Here is a 15,384-nt window from a genome sequence, read left to right as displayed (position 1 = left end):
CTTCACCGCCGCCTGGAGAGTTCATCCAGCTGATCAATAAACCTACTGATCCATATTTTTGTGAGTTGGTCCCGCATTAAGATTTTGTCATATAATATCAGGGGAATCAACTCCCCTTCAAAAAGAGGTCAAGTCATCAAATTTCTCAAAAAGAGCAAGGTTGATTTCTGCCTGATACAAGAAACACATTTTAGGGACGGACATATACCTTCTTTTCATAACTTACCCTTCTCTAAATGGGTACATAGTCCCTCTGACTCCGGTAAATCGAAAGGAGTTAGTATCGGAATAAGCAACCAAGTCCCATTCACCCTCTCTGATCAACTGAGAGACAATGAGGGCAGATATATCTTTCTAAAGGGCAAAATTAGTTTGACCCCCCCCCTCACCATCGCTAACATATATGCACCAAACACCGACCAGATTAATTGGCTTATTGAAACCCTTGATATTTTACAAGATTTTACAGATGGGATCCTCGTTCTGGGAGGGGATTTAAACATTGCATTAGAACCAAACTTAGACACCTCTTCAGGGAAATCCGCTATCTCCCAGAGAGCACTTGCTAAACTTAAACATAAACTACAGAACTCGCACTTAATAGATCTCTGGAGACTAGCCAACCCCACTGTGAAAGACTACACCTACTTCTCAGCCCCCCATAGCTCTTACCAAAGGTTGGATTATTTCCTAGTTCAATCGCAATATCTAAACCAATTTATTGATCCAAAAATAGGTTCTCATAAATTTTTCAGATCACTCTCCAGTAGAAGTTTGTCTGAATATCGCTCACTTACCAAAAAAAGAATTCAGCTGGAAGCGTAGTGATTATATTCTCAAAGAAACAGATAATAGTAAAAAAATTTCCCATAAGCTTCTCGAATTCTTTGAGATTAACGACAATGGGGAAGTCCCAACACAAACAATATGGGAAGCCCACAAAGCATTCATCAGGGGAGAATTTATCTCATTAGCAGCCCATATTAAAAAACAAAAAGGGAAAGAACAGCAAGATCTGCTAAATAAAATCCAACACATAGAAAAACAACATAAGCAATCTGTGCTCGTCTCCCAACTTTCCCAACTCAATGAACTAAGATCCAAATTGAGCAACCTACTAAACCTTCAGTCTGCCAAGAATTATTTATTCTCCAAGTTCAAATATTACGCTCACGGTGACAAACCGACGAGATTTATGATGGCACAAATTAAACAGAGGAAAGCAAAATCATTTATATCACGACTGAAATCAGATGCTGGATCTATTATCTATAAAACAGAGGAGATAGCATCTGAGTTCAGGAAATATTACGAGAAGTTATATAACCTGAAAACCCCCACTCAAGATCGGTCAGAAGATCAGAGATCAAAAACTCAAAAATTCCTTAAATCAATTTCATTACCACAGATCTCAGAATCCCACAAGAATACCCTCTGCGCCCCGATTACAGAAAAAGAAGTAGCAGACATAATAATCGCAGCTCCAAAGAACAAATCTCCTGGACCGGATGGTCTCTCTTCCTTTTATTATAATGAATTTGGCCAAATTCTTCGCCCTTATTTAGTAAAATTATTCAATGAAGCCCTCAATGGGATCCCTTTCCATCCTCAAACGCTATCTGCTAAAATTTCTAGAATCCCTAAAGAGGGCAAAGACAGTACCTTGTGTAGTAGTTATAGGCCCATATCCCTATTAAACACAGATTTAAAACTTTTCGCTAAGATTCTTGCCAATAGGCTAAGGGCCCTACTCCCAGATATTATCAATATAGATCAAGTCGGCTTCGTTCCTGGCAGAGAGGGTAAAGATAACATTCACCGTGTAATTCAAATAATACACCTTTCCTAATCTACTTCCTCACCGTTAATTCTACTGGGGACGGATGCAGAAAAGGCATTTGATCGTGTGGACTGGCTGTTTATGCGGGAAACGCTGGCAGCATTTAATATCCCCAACCAGTTTACCGAAGCAATCTTCTCAATGTATAACAAGCCAACCGCGAAAGTGTTAGTCAACGATGTTAAGTCTTCATCTTTTAATATTTCTAACGGCACCAGGCAGGGTTGCCCGCTTTCCCCTCTCCTTTTTATTCTAACACTAGAACCTTTACTACAAAAGCTCAGAGAGGAGGGGAGGATCGATGGCATCAAATCAGCTGGTACTGAACATAAAGTCGCAGCATACGCAGACGATCTACTGATCATGACCTCTAACCCGAGAATATCTGTTCCAGTTATCCTGACATTACTCAAGGAATATGGTGCACTATCAAATTTTAAGGTGAACCTTAGCAAATCTCAAGTCTTAAATATAAATATCCCAGAACCACAAAAAACTCAAATGGCAATCGGGTCCCCCTTTAACTGGTCCCCCCCATCAATACGTTTCTTGGGAGTTGAGATTTCTCCAAACCTACAAGAACTTTATAAGTTAAACTTCCCACCGCTATTGCAGAAAATCCAGAAACTTACCCCCAACTGGAATATCTCATACATCTCCTGGTTGGGTAGGAAAAATCTCCTTAAATGTATGATATGGCCAAAAATAACCTACCTAGTGCAAGCCCTTCCAATCCACCTACCTAATTCTTTCTTCGTTGACATACGAAAATTCCTCAGCCGTTTTTTGTGGCACAACCAAATACCCTGACTTCCCTTACAAATATTATCCCTCCCACACTCTGAAGGAGGTATAGATCTGCCAGATCTAAAGATACTTCAACAAGCCACTCATCTCCAAAGAGTCTTGGATTGGATCAGGCCCCAACCACAGAAGCAATGGATTAAAGTAGAAGAAACAATCCTTAAATTCCCCCTTAAACAACTCATCCTCACGCCCCCAAGTAGTATTGGCCATACATCAATTAAAAACTCTTTCACAGCCACTACTTTTAAAATCTGGTCCAATCCCCATATAAGACAAATATGCTCTCCGTTTCCCTCCCCTCTCCTACAAGTTACAGACCTAGTTCTCTCCACTTCTCCAGCCCATAATGCCACAATACACAACTCAATTCACAACTTGATAACACCACTCCAAAAAATTACAGATAATGGGGTCATGCCCTCCTTGGCAGAACTCAATCAAATGCTAGATACAATCTCTTTTCACACCTTTATGTACCAGAAATTTATGTCTAACTTAAAACTAGTCTTTAAAACTCCAAATTATACTAGGGAAATGACTGATTTTGAAAAACTTATAGCTGCAAAAAATCCCCAAAAAAGAACGTTATCTGCTCTACAAAAACAATTATGCTCAGCCAGAACCCCTAAGAAACTACCATATGTAATGAAGTGGGAACAGGATCTGAATAGATCTTTCACCCCATCTGAAATTAAAAGAATACTACTAGCACCTAAAGTCTCCTCTAGATGTGTTAGAGTACAAGAGAATGGCTATAAAGTTCTCTCCAGGTGGTATATGACTCCATCAAAACTTCAGAAATTTTACAAAGGACTTGATCCTAACTGCTGGAGATGCTCTTCAGATGTGGGCACTATGCTCCACATGTGGTGGAACTGTACATTGATTAAGCCCTTCTGGACAAAAATAATTCAAACTATTAATAAAATTTTAAACTTGCAACTCTTGACCTCGCCGGAGATCTGCCTTCTTTTTCTGTTCTCAGACAACATCCCCAAAATAAAATTAACCCTTCTCAGACAGCTCCTGGCCTCGGCTAAGTTACTTGTGACATCCTTATGGAAATCTGCGAAGACCCCAAATATCTCACTCTGGGAAATGAAGGTTGAACAAATATACAGGCTAGAGGAACTGGCTAGTTGGGATGAAAAAAGGCATAAACAATTCTCGTTGATATGGTGTCCCTGGCACAAATATATTACAGACCGCACAATACTAACCTAAAATTCTTAGATCGCTAGCCCAGTCTAATCCCAATTCCCTTCCCCCCCCTTCCCATCATCTATATCTTTGTAGTCCCCCTCCCCTCCATCTCATCTCCCCGTTTGTCCCACTTCCCTTAAATCTTCCCCTTTTCTCCAGGTTTTTTCCTTTCTGAAGTTTTATTTCCTGGATATCACAATAAACCTTCTTGAATATGAAAACAAGTTATGTGACCACAATTTTGTACTACGACATGTTCAAAAGAATTGAACCTCTCTCTTATATATATATTTTTTTTTTTTTTTTTCCGAAACGTGTCAATGTTTGGCTGAAATTTATGCAGTCTGTATAATTTCTTTTCTTATAATCTATGTGATATCGATATCTTTGATTTGTTTTCATTGACAATTGTGAATTTTCTTTGTTCAATTGTTAACCTTCTTTAAAAATCTTATTAAAAAGATGTTTGAAAGAAAGAAATGTTTATTTCTAAATTTTGTGCACTGATATTGGTTTACCTGGTGAAAATAAACAAGTGAGATGGGATTATATTTGGTTTTTATTAAGTTGCCTAATAATTCGGCACAGTAATAGTTACCTGCACAAACAGATATCCTCCTAAGATAGGCAAATCTAAAAAAAAAACCACTCCAACTTCCAAAAATATTAAGCTTGGATATTTATGAGTCTTTTGGGTTGATTGAGAACATAGTTGTTGATCAATATTAAAAATAATCCTCTAAAATACAACTTGCCTAATAATTCTGCACACAGTGTAGATCGGAGGTGATTTTTTTGTGCTCCTCACTTTAGCCTCCGATCTAGACACTTCACAGCTGAGGACACTAGATCGGAGTTGCTGGAGTGAGGACCTCAGTAATCCCCTCCGATGTAGACAGTTTAGCACTGACACCACTAGATCGGAGTAGATCCTAGGATCCTCATACTCACTGCTGTCTAGTCGCCTCTTCTGGCTTTTTAATGTTTTTCTTATGCTTTTTTATGCATAGTTACATAGTTTATAAGGTCGAAAAAAGACAAGCGTCCATCCAGTTCAGCCTATTTCTTGTGCACTGCAGCTATTCCGCAGCGTTGATCCAGGGGAAGGCAACAAAAAACCATGCGGTATAGGCCAATCTACATTATTGAGGAAAAATTCACTTCCCGACACCAATCTGGCAGTCAGATTAAATCCCTGGATTAATTAACTAAGCATAAGATGTAATTTTATTGTTCTCAAGAAAGGCGTCCAGGCCTCTCTTGAACTCATTAAGTGAGTTGGACATCACCACTTCCTCTCCCAGAGAGTTCCAGAGTCTCACGGCTCTGACCGTAAAGAATCCCCTTCTATGCTGGTGCAGGAACCTCCTTTCCTCCAGACGCATAGTGTGCCCCCTCGTCTTTGTCACCATGCTTGGTATAAACAGGTCATGGGAGAGATCTCTGTACTGCCCCCTGATGTATTTATACATGTTTATGAGGTCTCTCCTAAGCCTTCTCTTTTCCAACGTAAATAGGCCTAATTTTGACAACCTCTCTGGGTATTCTAGTCCCTCCATTCCCTTTATTACCTTAGTCGCCCTCCTTTGTACCCTCTCTAGCTCCAATATGTCTTTCCTGAGCACCGGAGCCCAGAACTGTGCACAATATTCTAAGTGCGGCCTTACCAGCGCTTTATACAGAGGAAGAACAATGTTCTCATCATATGCCCCTATTCCTCTTCTGATGCATGCCATGACTCTATTTGCCTTCGCAGCTGCTGCCTGACACTGGGCACTCCAATTTAATTTGCTGTTAACCAAGACGCCCAGGTCCTTCTCCATGTCAGATTTCCCAAACGGTTTCCCATTTAATATGTATGGGTGACTGCTGTTTTTCTTTCCCATGTGCATGACCTTACATTTATCGGCATTGAACCCCAGTTGCCATTTTTTGGCCCAACTCCCCAATTTATCTAAATCTTCCTGTAGCTGTGCCCTATCCTCATCTGTTTTAACTACTTTACAAAGTTTAGTATCATCTGCAAATATTGCTATTTTACTATGCAACCCTTCCACTAGATCATTAATAAATATATTAAATAATATAGGGCCCAAGACAGACCCTTGAGGCCCCCCGCTAGTAACCCTGACACACCCTGAGCTTACTCCATTGATAACCACCCTCTGCTTTCTATCACTCAGCCAGCTATTTACCCACTTGCACACATTATCCCCCAGACCAAGCATTCTCATTTTATATACCAACCTTTAGTGTGGCACGGTATCAAACGCTTTGGAGAAGTCAAGGTATACAACATCCACTGACTCTCCCCGGTCCAGCTGTGAGCTCACCTCCTCGTAGAAGGCCATCAGGAGCGATCCCTCATGAATCCATGTTGATATGGAGTTAGACAGTTATTATCATTAAGATATTCTACAATAGCATCTCTAAGAAATCCTTCAAACAATTTACCCACAACAGACGTTAAGCTGACTGCTCTATAGTTCCCAGGGTCACTTTTAGACCCCTTTTTGAATATTGGTACCACATTTGCTTGGCGCCAGTCTAGTGGGACAGTCCCTGTCCATAAAGAGTGCTTGAATATAAGATACAGCGGTCTGTCTATCACATTACTTAATTCTTTTAGTACCCGGGGGTGTATGCCATCTGGGCCTGGTGACTTGTCTATTTTGATATTATTTAGGCGTTTCTGAACTTCCTCCTGGGTTAGGTGGGTGATATTTAGCGGAGGGTTTACTTTATCACTCTGCATTTCCTCCGATAAATTGTTTTCTTTTGTGAAAACAGTGGAGAAGAAGCTATTGAGTAGGTTTGCTTTACCCTCATCGCCCTCTATGATTTTACCCAGGTTATTTTTCAATGGGCCAACTCCATCAGTTTTAATCCTTTTACTGTTTATATAGTTAAAGAACAGTTTGGGATTGGTTTTACTTTCCTTGGCAATTAGTCTCTCTGTCTCCTCTTTTGCTATTCTTATTTGTTTCTTACAGATTTTGTTTTTTTCCCTATAAGATATTAGCGCTTCCTCGCTGCCTTCTTGTTTAAGTTTACCGAAAGGCCTTTTTTTGTTTTTCATTGCCCTCTTGACCTCCTTATTTAGCCACATTGGCTTCCTCCTATTCCTAGCCCTTTTATTCCCATAAGGTATGTACCTTCTACAGTGACTATGTAGGACTGTTTTGAAAATGTCCCATTTTCTATCCGTGCTCCTATTACTGAAGATCCTATCCCAGTCTATAAGGTGAAGGGCATCTCTTAGCTGAAGTTCAGTGTTTTTGTGACTCCCTTGCTGGGCACCTACTGAAGCACATGTGGAATTGTATCATGTTGGGGTCACTATTTCCCAGGTGCCCCCCGACCTGCACCTCAGTTATTCTGTCTGGCCTGTTAGTTAATATTAAGTCTAAAAGGGCCGTCCCTCTAGTTGGTTCCTGCACAAGTTGTGACAAATAATTGTCTTTGATAATTGACAGAAACCTGTTTCCTTTCTGAGATCTACAGCTTTCGGTTTCCCAGTCTATATCGGGGTAGTTGAAGTCCCCCATAATAATCACCTGGTTATTTTTTGCTACTTCGTCTATTTGTCTCATTAATAGACTTTCCGTGGCTTCTGCTATATTTGGTGGTTTATAACAGACTCCTATGATAATTTTATTCTTGTTTTTTGCCCCATGTATCTACACCCATAAGGACTCGACCTCCTCATTTCCCTCCCATACATCCTCCCGTATTGTAGGCTTTAGACACGTCTTTACATATAGACAGACTCCAGCCCCTTTCCGACTTCTTCGATCCCTTCTAAACAGACTGTAACCCTGTAAGTTACCTGCCCAGTCATAGCTTTCATCCAACCATGTCTCGGTTATTCCCACTATGTCATAGTTACCTGTAGATATTTCTGCTTCCAGTTCATCCATCTTGTTTGTCAGGCTCCTGGCATTTGCTAGCACGCAGTTTACACGATTTTGTTTTGTTCCAATCTTCTCCCTGTGGATTGTATTAGAAATTTTCTTACCTCCCTTCCAAGTATCTTGTCTTGGACCTTCTTTGTGGCACTTCATATCTTTCATTAGTATGTTCTCTGGTTGCATGTTCGTGTCCGGCGTTTTTCTTCCCATCCCCTCTTCTTCTAGTTTAACGCCCTCCTGATGAGTGTTGCGAGTCTCCTGGCGAATGTGTGTTTCCCGGGTTTGTTGAGGTGTAGTCCGTCTCTGGCAAGGAGTCCGTCATAGAGGTAATTCACACCGTGGTCCAGGAATCCAAATCCTTGTTGTCTGCACCATCGTCTCAGCCAGTTGTTCACATCAAGGATCCTGTTCCATCTCCTGACGCCATGCCCGTCTACTGGAAGGATAGAAGAAAAAACTACCTGCGCATTCAGTTCTTTTACTTTCTTCCCCAATGCTTCAAAGTCCTTGCAGATTGTCGGTAGGTCCTTCTTTGCCGTGTCATTGGTGCCAACATGTATCAGAAGAAATGGGTGGACATCCTTGGAGCTGATGAGCTTCGGTATCCTATCGGTAACATCCTTGATCTTCGCCCCTGGGAGGCAGCATACTTATCTTGCGGTTATGTCCGGTCTGCAGATAGCTGCTTCTGTTCCTCTCAGTAGTGAGTCTCCCACCACCACCACTCTTCTTCCCTTCTTGGCTGTCCTTATTCTTGTCGCTTCTGGGTGTTTCTGGGTGCTCTTTTCTTTTTTGAAAATGTAGATGGCAGCAACATAGCTTTCACTTGCGGGACCTGCTGTGGGCCAAAGCGGAACGTTCTTTAACCGTAGCATAATACCCAAGCAAAAGACACCAGCGTCCCTGGGTGGGCTTGAACCACCAACCTTTCGGTTAACAGTTGAATGCACTAACCGATTGCGCCACAGAGACACAAGCAACATGCATTTGCTTATGTTTTTAATGGAGCAAACATCACAAGTCAAAAATGATTTTATACACTGTTATATATTTTATGTATTTTTACACTGTTATATATTTTATGGATTTGGGCAAAATTCTTTTTTTCCTGATTAATGAAACTTACATTTTTATTGTCGCTTTATGTAATATAAAAAGTTCCCCTTATCGCTGATTGTTCAGTTTTGTCAGAATGTGACTCCTCCCATTTGTCCACAGTTCTGTCTGCAGCACCGACATTGTGAAGAGTGGGCAGAGCTCCGCGGGGAGAGGCGTAAAAGAGCGCCCCCAACTGTCACTATAATGTACAACACAGAAGTGACAAATTATTACAGGAATGTCTAAGGTCACTGGAGAACATTGCTGGTAATATACAGTACAGACCAAAAGTTTGGACACACCTTCTTATTTAAAGATTTTTCTGTATTTTCATAACTATGAAAATTGTACATTCACACTGAAGGCATCAAAACTATGAATTAACACATGTGGGATTATATACTTAACAAAAAAGTGTGAAACAACTGAAAATATGTCTTATATTCTAGGGTCTTCAAAGTAGCCACATTTTGCTTTGATGACTGCTTTGCACACTCTTGGCATTCTCTTGATGGAGCTTCAAGAGGTAGTCACCGGAAATGGTTTTCACTTCACAGGTGTGCCCTGTCAGGTTTAATAAGTGGGATTTCTTGCCTTATAAATGGGGTTGCGACCATCAGTTGTGTTGTGCAGAAGTAAGGTGGATACACAGCTGATAGTCCTACTGAATAGACTGTTAGAATTTGTATTATGGCAAGAAAAAAGCAGCTAAGTAAAGAAAAACGAGTGGCCATCATTACTTTAAGAAATGCAGGTCAGTCAGTTCGAAAAATTGGGAAAACTTTGAAAGTGTCCCCAAATGCAGTTGCAAAAACCATCAAGCGCTACAAAGAACTGGCTCACATGAGGACCGCCCCAGGAAGGAAGACCAAGAGTCACCTCTGCTTCTGAGGACAAGTTTATCCGAGTTACCAGCCTCAGAAATCGCAGGTTAACAGCAGCTCAGATTAGACACCAGGTCAATGCCACACAGAGTTCTAGCAGCAGACACATCTCTACAACAACTGTGAAGAGGAGACTTTGTGCAGCAGGCCTTCATGGTAAAATAGCTGCTAGGAAACCACTGCTAAGGACAGGCAACAAGCAGAAGAGACTTGTTTGGGCTAAAGAACACAAGGAATGGACATTAGAAAGGTGGAAATCTGTGCTTTAGTCTGATGAATCCAAATTTGAGATCTTTGGTTCCAACCACCGTGTCTTTGTGCGACGCAGAAAAGGTGAACGGATGGACTCTACATGCCTGGTTCCCACCGTGAAGCATGGAGGAGGAGGTGTGATGGTGTGGGGGGGGCTTTGCTGGTGACACTGTTGAGGATTTATTCAAAATAGAAGGCATACTGAACCAGCATGGCTACCACAGCATCTTGCAGCGGCATGCTATTCCATCCAGTTTGCGTTTAGTTGGACCTTCATTTATTTTTCAACAGGACAATGACCCCAAACACCTCCAGGCTGTGTAAGGGCTATTTGACCAAGAAGGAGAGTGATGGGGGGCTACGCCAGATGACCTGGCCTCCACAGTCACCAGACCTGAACCCAATCGAGATGGTTTGGGGTGAGCTGGACCGCAGAGTGAAGGCAAAAGGGCCAACAAGTGCTAAGCATCTCTGGGAACTCCTTCAAGATTGTTGGAAGACCATTTCCGGTGACTACCTCTTGAAGCTCATCAAGAGAATGCCAAGAGTGTGCAAAGCAGTCATCAAAGCAAAAGGTGGCTACTTTGAAGAACCTAGAATATAAGACATATTTTCAGTTGTTTCACACTTTTTTGTTAAGTATATAATTCCACATGTGGTAATTCATAGTTTTGATGCCTTCAGTGTGATGTACAATTCTCACAGTCATGAAAATACAGAAAAATCTTTAAATGAGAAGGTGTGTCCAAACTTTGGGTCTGTACTGTATATATACACATATATACAGAGATGTCCGGGGTCACTGGAGAACACTGCTGGTAATATATATATACACACATATATACAGAGATGTCCGGGGTCTCTGGAGAACACTGCTGGTAATATATATATACACATATATACAGAGATGTCCGGGGTCACTGGAGAACACTGCTGGTAATATATATATATATACATATATACAAAGATGTCCGGGGTCTCTGGAGAACACTGCTGGTAATATATATATACACATATATACAGAGATGTCGGGGTCACTGGAGAACACTGCTGGTATTATATATATACACATATATACAGAGATGTCGGGGATCTCTGGTGAACACTGCTGGTAATATATATATATATACATATATACAAAGATGTCCGGGGTCTCTGGAGAACACTGCTGGTAATATATATATACACATATATACAGAGATGTCCGGGGTCTCTGGAGAACACTGCTGGTAATATATATATACACATATATACAGAGATGTCGGGGATCTCTGGTGAACACTGCTGGTAATATATATATATATACATATATACAAAGATGTCCGGGGTCTCTGGAGAACACTGCTGGTAATATATATATACACATATATACAGAGATGTCCGGGGTCTCTGGAGAACACTGCTGGTAATATATATATACACATATATACAGAGATGTCGGGGGTCACTGGAGAACACTGCTGGTAATAAATATATACACATATATACAGAGATGTCCGGGGTCTCTGGAGAACACTGCTGGTAATATATATATACACATATATACAGAGATGTCGGGGGTCACTGGAGAACACTGCTGGTAATAAATATATACACATATATACAGAGATGTCCGGGGTCACTGGAGAACACTGCTGGTAATAAATATATACACATATATACAGAGATGTCCGGGGTCTCTGGAGAACACTGCTGGTAATATATATATACACATATATACAGAGATGTCGGGGTCACTGGAGAACACTGCTGGTAATAAATATATACACATATATACAGAGATGTCCGGGGTCTCTGGAGAACACTGCTGGTAATATATATATACACATATATACAGAGATGTCCGGGGTCACTGGAGAACACTGCTGGTAATAAATATATACACATATATACAGAGATGTCCGGGGTCTCTGGAGAACACTGCTGGTAATATATATATATACACATATATACAAAGATGTCCGGGTCTCTGGAGAACACTGCTGGTAATATATATATACACATATATACAGAGATGTCCGGGGTCTCTGGAGAACACTGCTGGTAATATATATATATACACATATATACAGAGATGTCCGGGGTCTCTGGTGAACACTGCTGGTAATATATATATACACTTATATACAGAGATGTCCGGGGTCACTGGAGAACACTGCTGGTAATATATATATATACACATATATACAGAGATGTCCGGGTCACTGGAGAACACTGCTGGTAATATATATATACACATATATACAGAGATGTCCGGGTCTCTGGAGAACACTGCTGGTAATATATATATATACACATATATACAAAGATGTCCGGGGTCTCTGGTGAACACTGCTGGTAATATATATATACACATATATACAGAGATGTCCGGGGTCTCTGGAGAACACTGCTGGTAATATATATATACACATATATACAGAGATGTCCGGGGTCTCTGGTGAACACTGCTGGTAATATATATATACACTTATATACAGAGATGTCCGGGGTCTCTGGAGAACTCTGCTGGGAATATATATATACACTTATATACAGAGATGTCCCGGGGTCTCTGGTGAACACTGCTGGTAATATATATATACACATATATACAAAGATGTCCGGGGTCTCTGGTGAACACTGCTGGTAATATATATATACACATATATACAGAGATGTCCGGGGGTCTCTGGAGAACACTGCTGGTAATATATATATATACACATATATACAGAGATGTCCGGGGTCTCTGGAGAACACTGCTGGTAATATATATATACACAATATACAAAGATGTCCGGGGTCTCTGGTGAACACTGCTGGTAATATATATATACACATATATACAGAGATGTCCGGGGTCTCTGGAGAACACTGCTGGTAATATATATATACACATATATACAGAGATGTCCGGGATCTCTGGTGAACACTGCTGGTAATATATATATACACATATATACAGAGATGTCCGGGGTCTCTGGAGAACTCTGCTGGGAATATATATATACACATATATACAGAGATGTCCGGGATCTCTGGTGAACACTGCTGGTATATATATATACACTTATATACAGAGATGTCCGGGGTCACTGGAGAACACTGCTGGTAATATATATATACACATATATACAGAGATGTCCGGGGTCTCTGGAGAACACTGCTGGTAATATATATATACACATATATACAGAGATGTCCGGGGTCACTGGAGAACACTGCTGGTAATATATATATACACATATATACAGAGATGTCCGGGGTCTCTGGAGAACACTGCTGGTAATATATATATAAACATATATACAGAGATGTCCGGGGTCTCTGGAGAACACTGCTGGTATATATATATACACATATATACAGAGATGTCCGGGGTCACTGGAGAACACTGCTGGTAATATATATATATACAGAGATGTCCGGGGTCTCTGGAGAACTCTGCTGGTAATATATATATATACACATATATACAGAGATGTCCGGGGTCACTGGAGAACACTGCTGGTAATATATATATACACATATATACAGAGATGTCCGGGGTCTCTGGAGAACACTGCTGGTAATATATATATACACATATATACAGAGATGTCGGGGGTCACTGGAGAACACTGCTGGTAATATATATATATATACACATATATACAGAGATGTCCGGGGTCACTGGAGAACACTGCTGGTAATATATATATACACATATATACAGAGATGTCGGGGGTCTCTGGAGAACACTGCTGGTAATATATATATACACATATATACAGAGATGTCCGGGGTCTCTGGAGAACACTGCTGGTAATATATATATACACATATATACAGAGATGTCCGGGGTCACTGGAGAACACTGCTGGTAATATATATATATATACACATATATACAGAGATGTCCGGGGTCACTGGAGAACACTGCTGGTAATATATATATACACATATATACAGAGATGTCCGGGGTCTCTGGAGAACACTGCTGGTAATATATATATACACATATATACAGAGATGTCCGGGGTCTCTGGAGAACACTGCTGGTAATAATATATATACACATATATACAGAGATGTCCGGGGTCACTGGAGAACACTGCTGGTAATATATATATACACATATATACAGAGATGTCCGGGGTCTCTGGAGAACACTGCTGGTAATATATATATACACATATATACAGAGAATGTCCGGGGTCTCTGGAGAACACTGCTGGTAATATATATATACACATATATACAGAGATGTCGGGGTCACTGGAGAACACTGCTGGTAATATATATATACACATATATACAGAAATGTCCGGGGTCTCTGGAGAACACTGCTGGTAATATATATATACACATATATACAGAGATGTCCGGGGTCACTGGAGAACACTGCTGGTAATATATATATATACACATATATACAGAGATGTCCGGGGTCTCTGGAGAACACTGCTGGTAATATATATATATACACATATATACAGAGATGTCCGGGGTCTCTGGAGAACACTGCTGGTAATATATATATATACACATATATACAGAGATGTCCGGAGTCACTGGAGAACACTGCTGGTAATATATATATACACATATATACAGAGATGTCCGGGGTCTCTGGAGAACACTGCTGGTAATATATATATACACATATATACAGAATGTCCGGGGTCTCTGGAGAACACTGCTGGTAATATATATATACACATATATACAGAGATGTCCGGGGTCACTGGAGAACACTGCTGGTAATATATATATATACACATATATACAGAGATGTCCGGAGTCACTGGAGAACACTGCTGGTAATATATATATACACATATATACAGAGATGTCCGGGGGTCTCTGGAGAACACTGCTGGTAATATATATATATACACATATATACAGAGATGTCCGGGGTCACTGGAGAACACTGCTGGTAATATATATATACACATATATACAGAGATGTCCCGGGGTCACTGGAGAACACTGCTGGTAATATATATATACACATATATACAGAGATGTCCGGGGTCACTGGAGAACACTGCTGGTAATATATATATACACATATATACAGAGATGTCCGGGGTCACTGGAGAACACTGCTGGTAATATATATATACACTTATATACAGAAATGTCCGGGTCACTGGAGAACACTGCTGGTAATATATATATACACATATATACAGAGATGTCCGGGGTCACTGGAGAACACTGCTGGTAATATATATATACACATATATACAGAAATGTCCGGGTCACTGGAGAACACTGCTGGTAATATATATATATACACATATATACAGAGATGTCCGGGGTCTCTGGAGAACACTGCTGGTAATATATATATACACATATATACAGAGATGTCCGGGGTCTCTGGTGAACACTGCTGGTAATATATATATACACATAT

The 15,384-nt window shown here is 40.5% G+C and overlaps 1 non-coding gene across 1 annotated transcript; it reads right to left on the bottom strand.

The window, feature by feature from the left end:
• Positions 1–8,659: 8,659 nt before the first annotated feature.
• On the bottom strand, positions 8,660–8,733 carry TRNAN-GUU (transfer RNA asparagine (anticodon GUU)). Its single transcript has one exon. It is a non-coding gene; the product is annotated as a tRNA-Asn (tRNA).
• Between the last annotated feature and the right edge of the window lie 6,651 nt (positions 8,734–15,384).

The sequence above is a fragment of the Phyllobates terribilis genome, unplaced genomic scaffold, assembly GCF_046119375.1.
Source record: "Phyllobates terribilis strain yellow unplaced genomic scaffold, ASM4611937v1 Scaffold_3__8_contigs__length_932513732, whole genome shotgun sequence".
In the NCBI taxonomy this organism is placed as follows: Eukaryota; Metazoa; Chordata; class Amphibia; order Anura; family Dendrobatidae; genus Phyllobates; species Phyllobates terribilis.
Note: the sequence above shows the minus strand (reverse complement) of the source record. Positions and strands in the feature narration are given on the sequence as shown.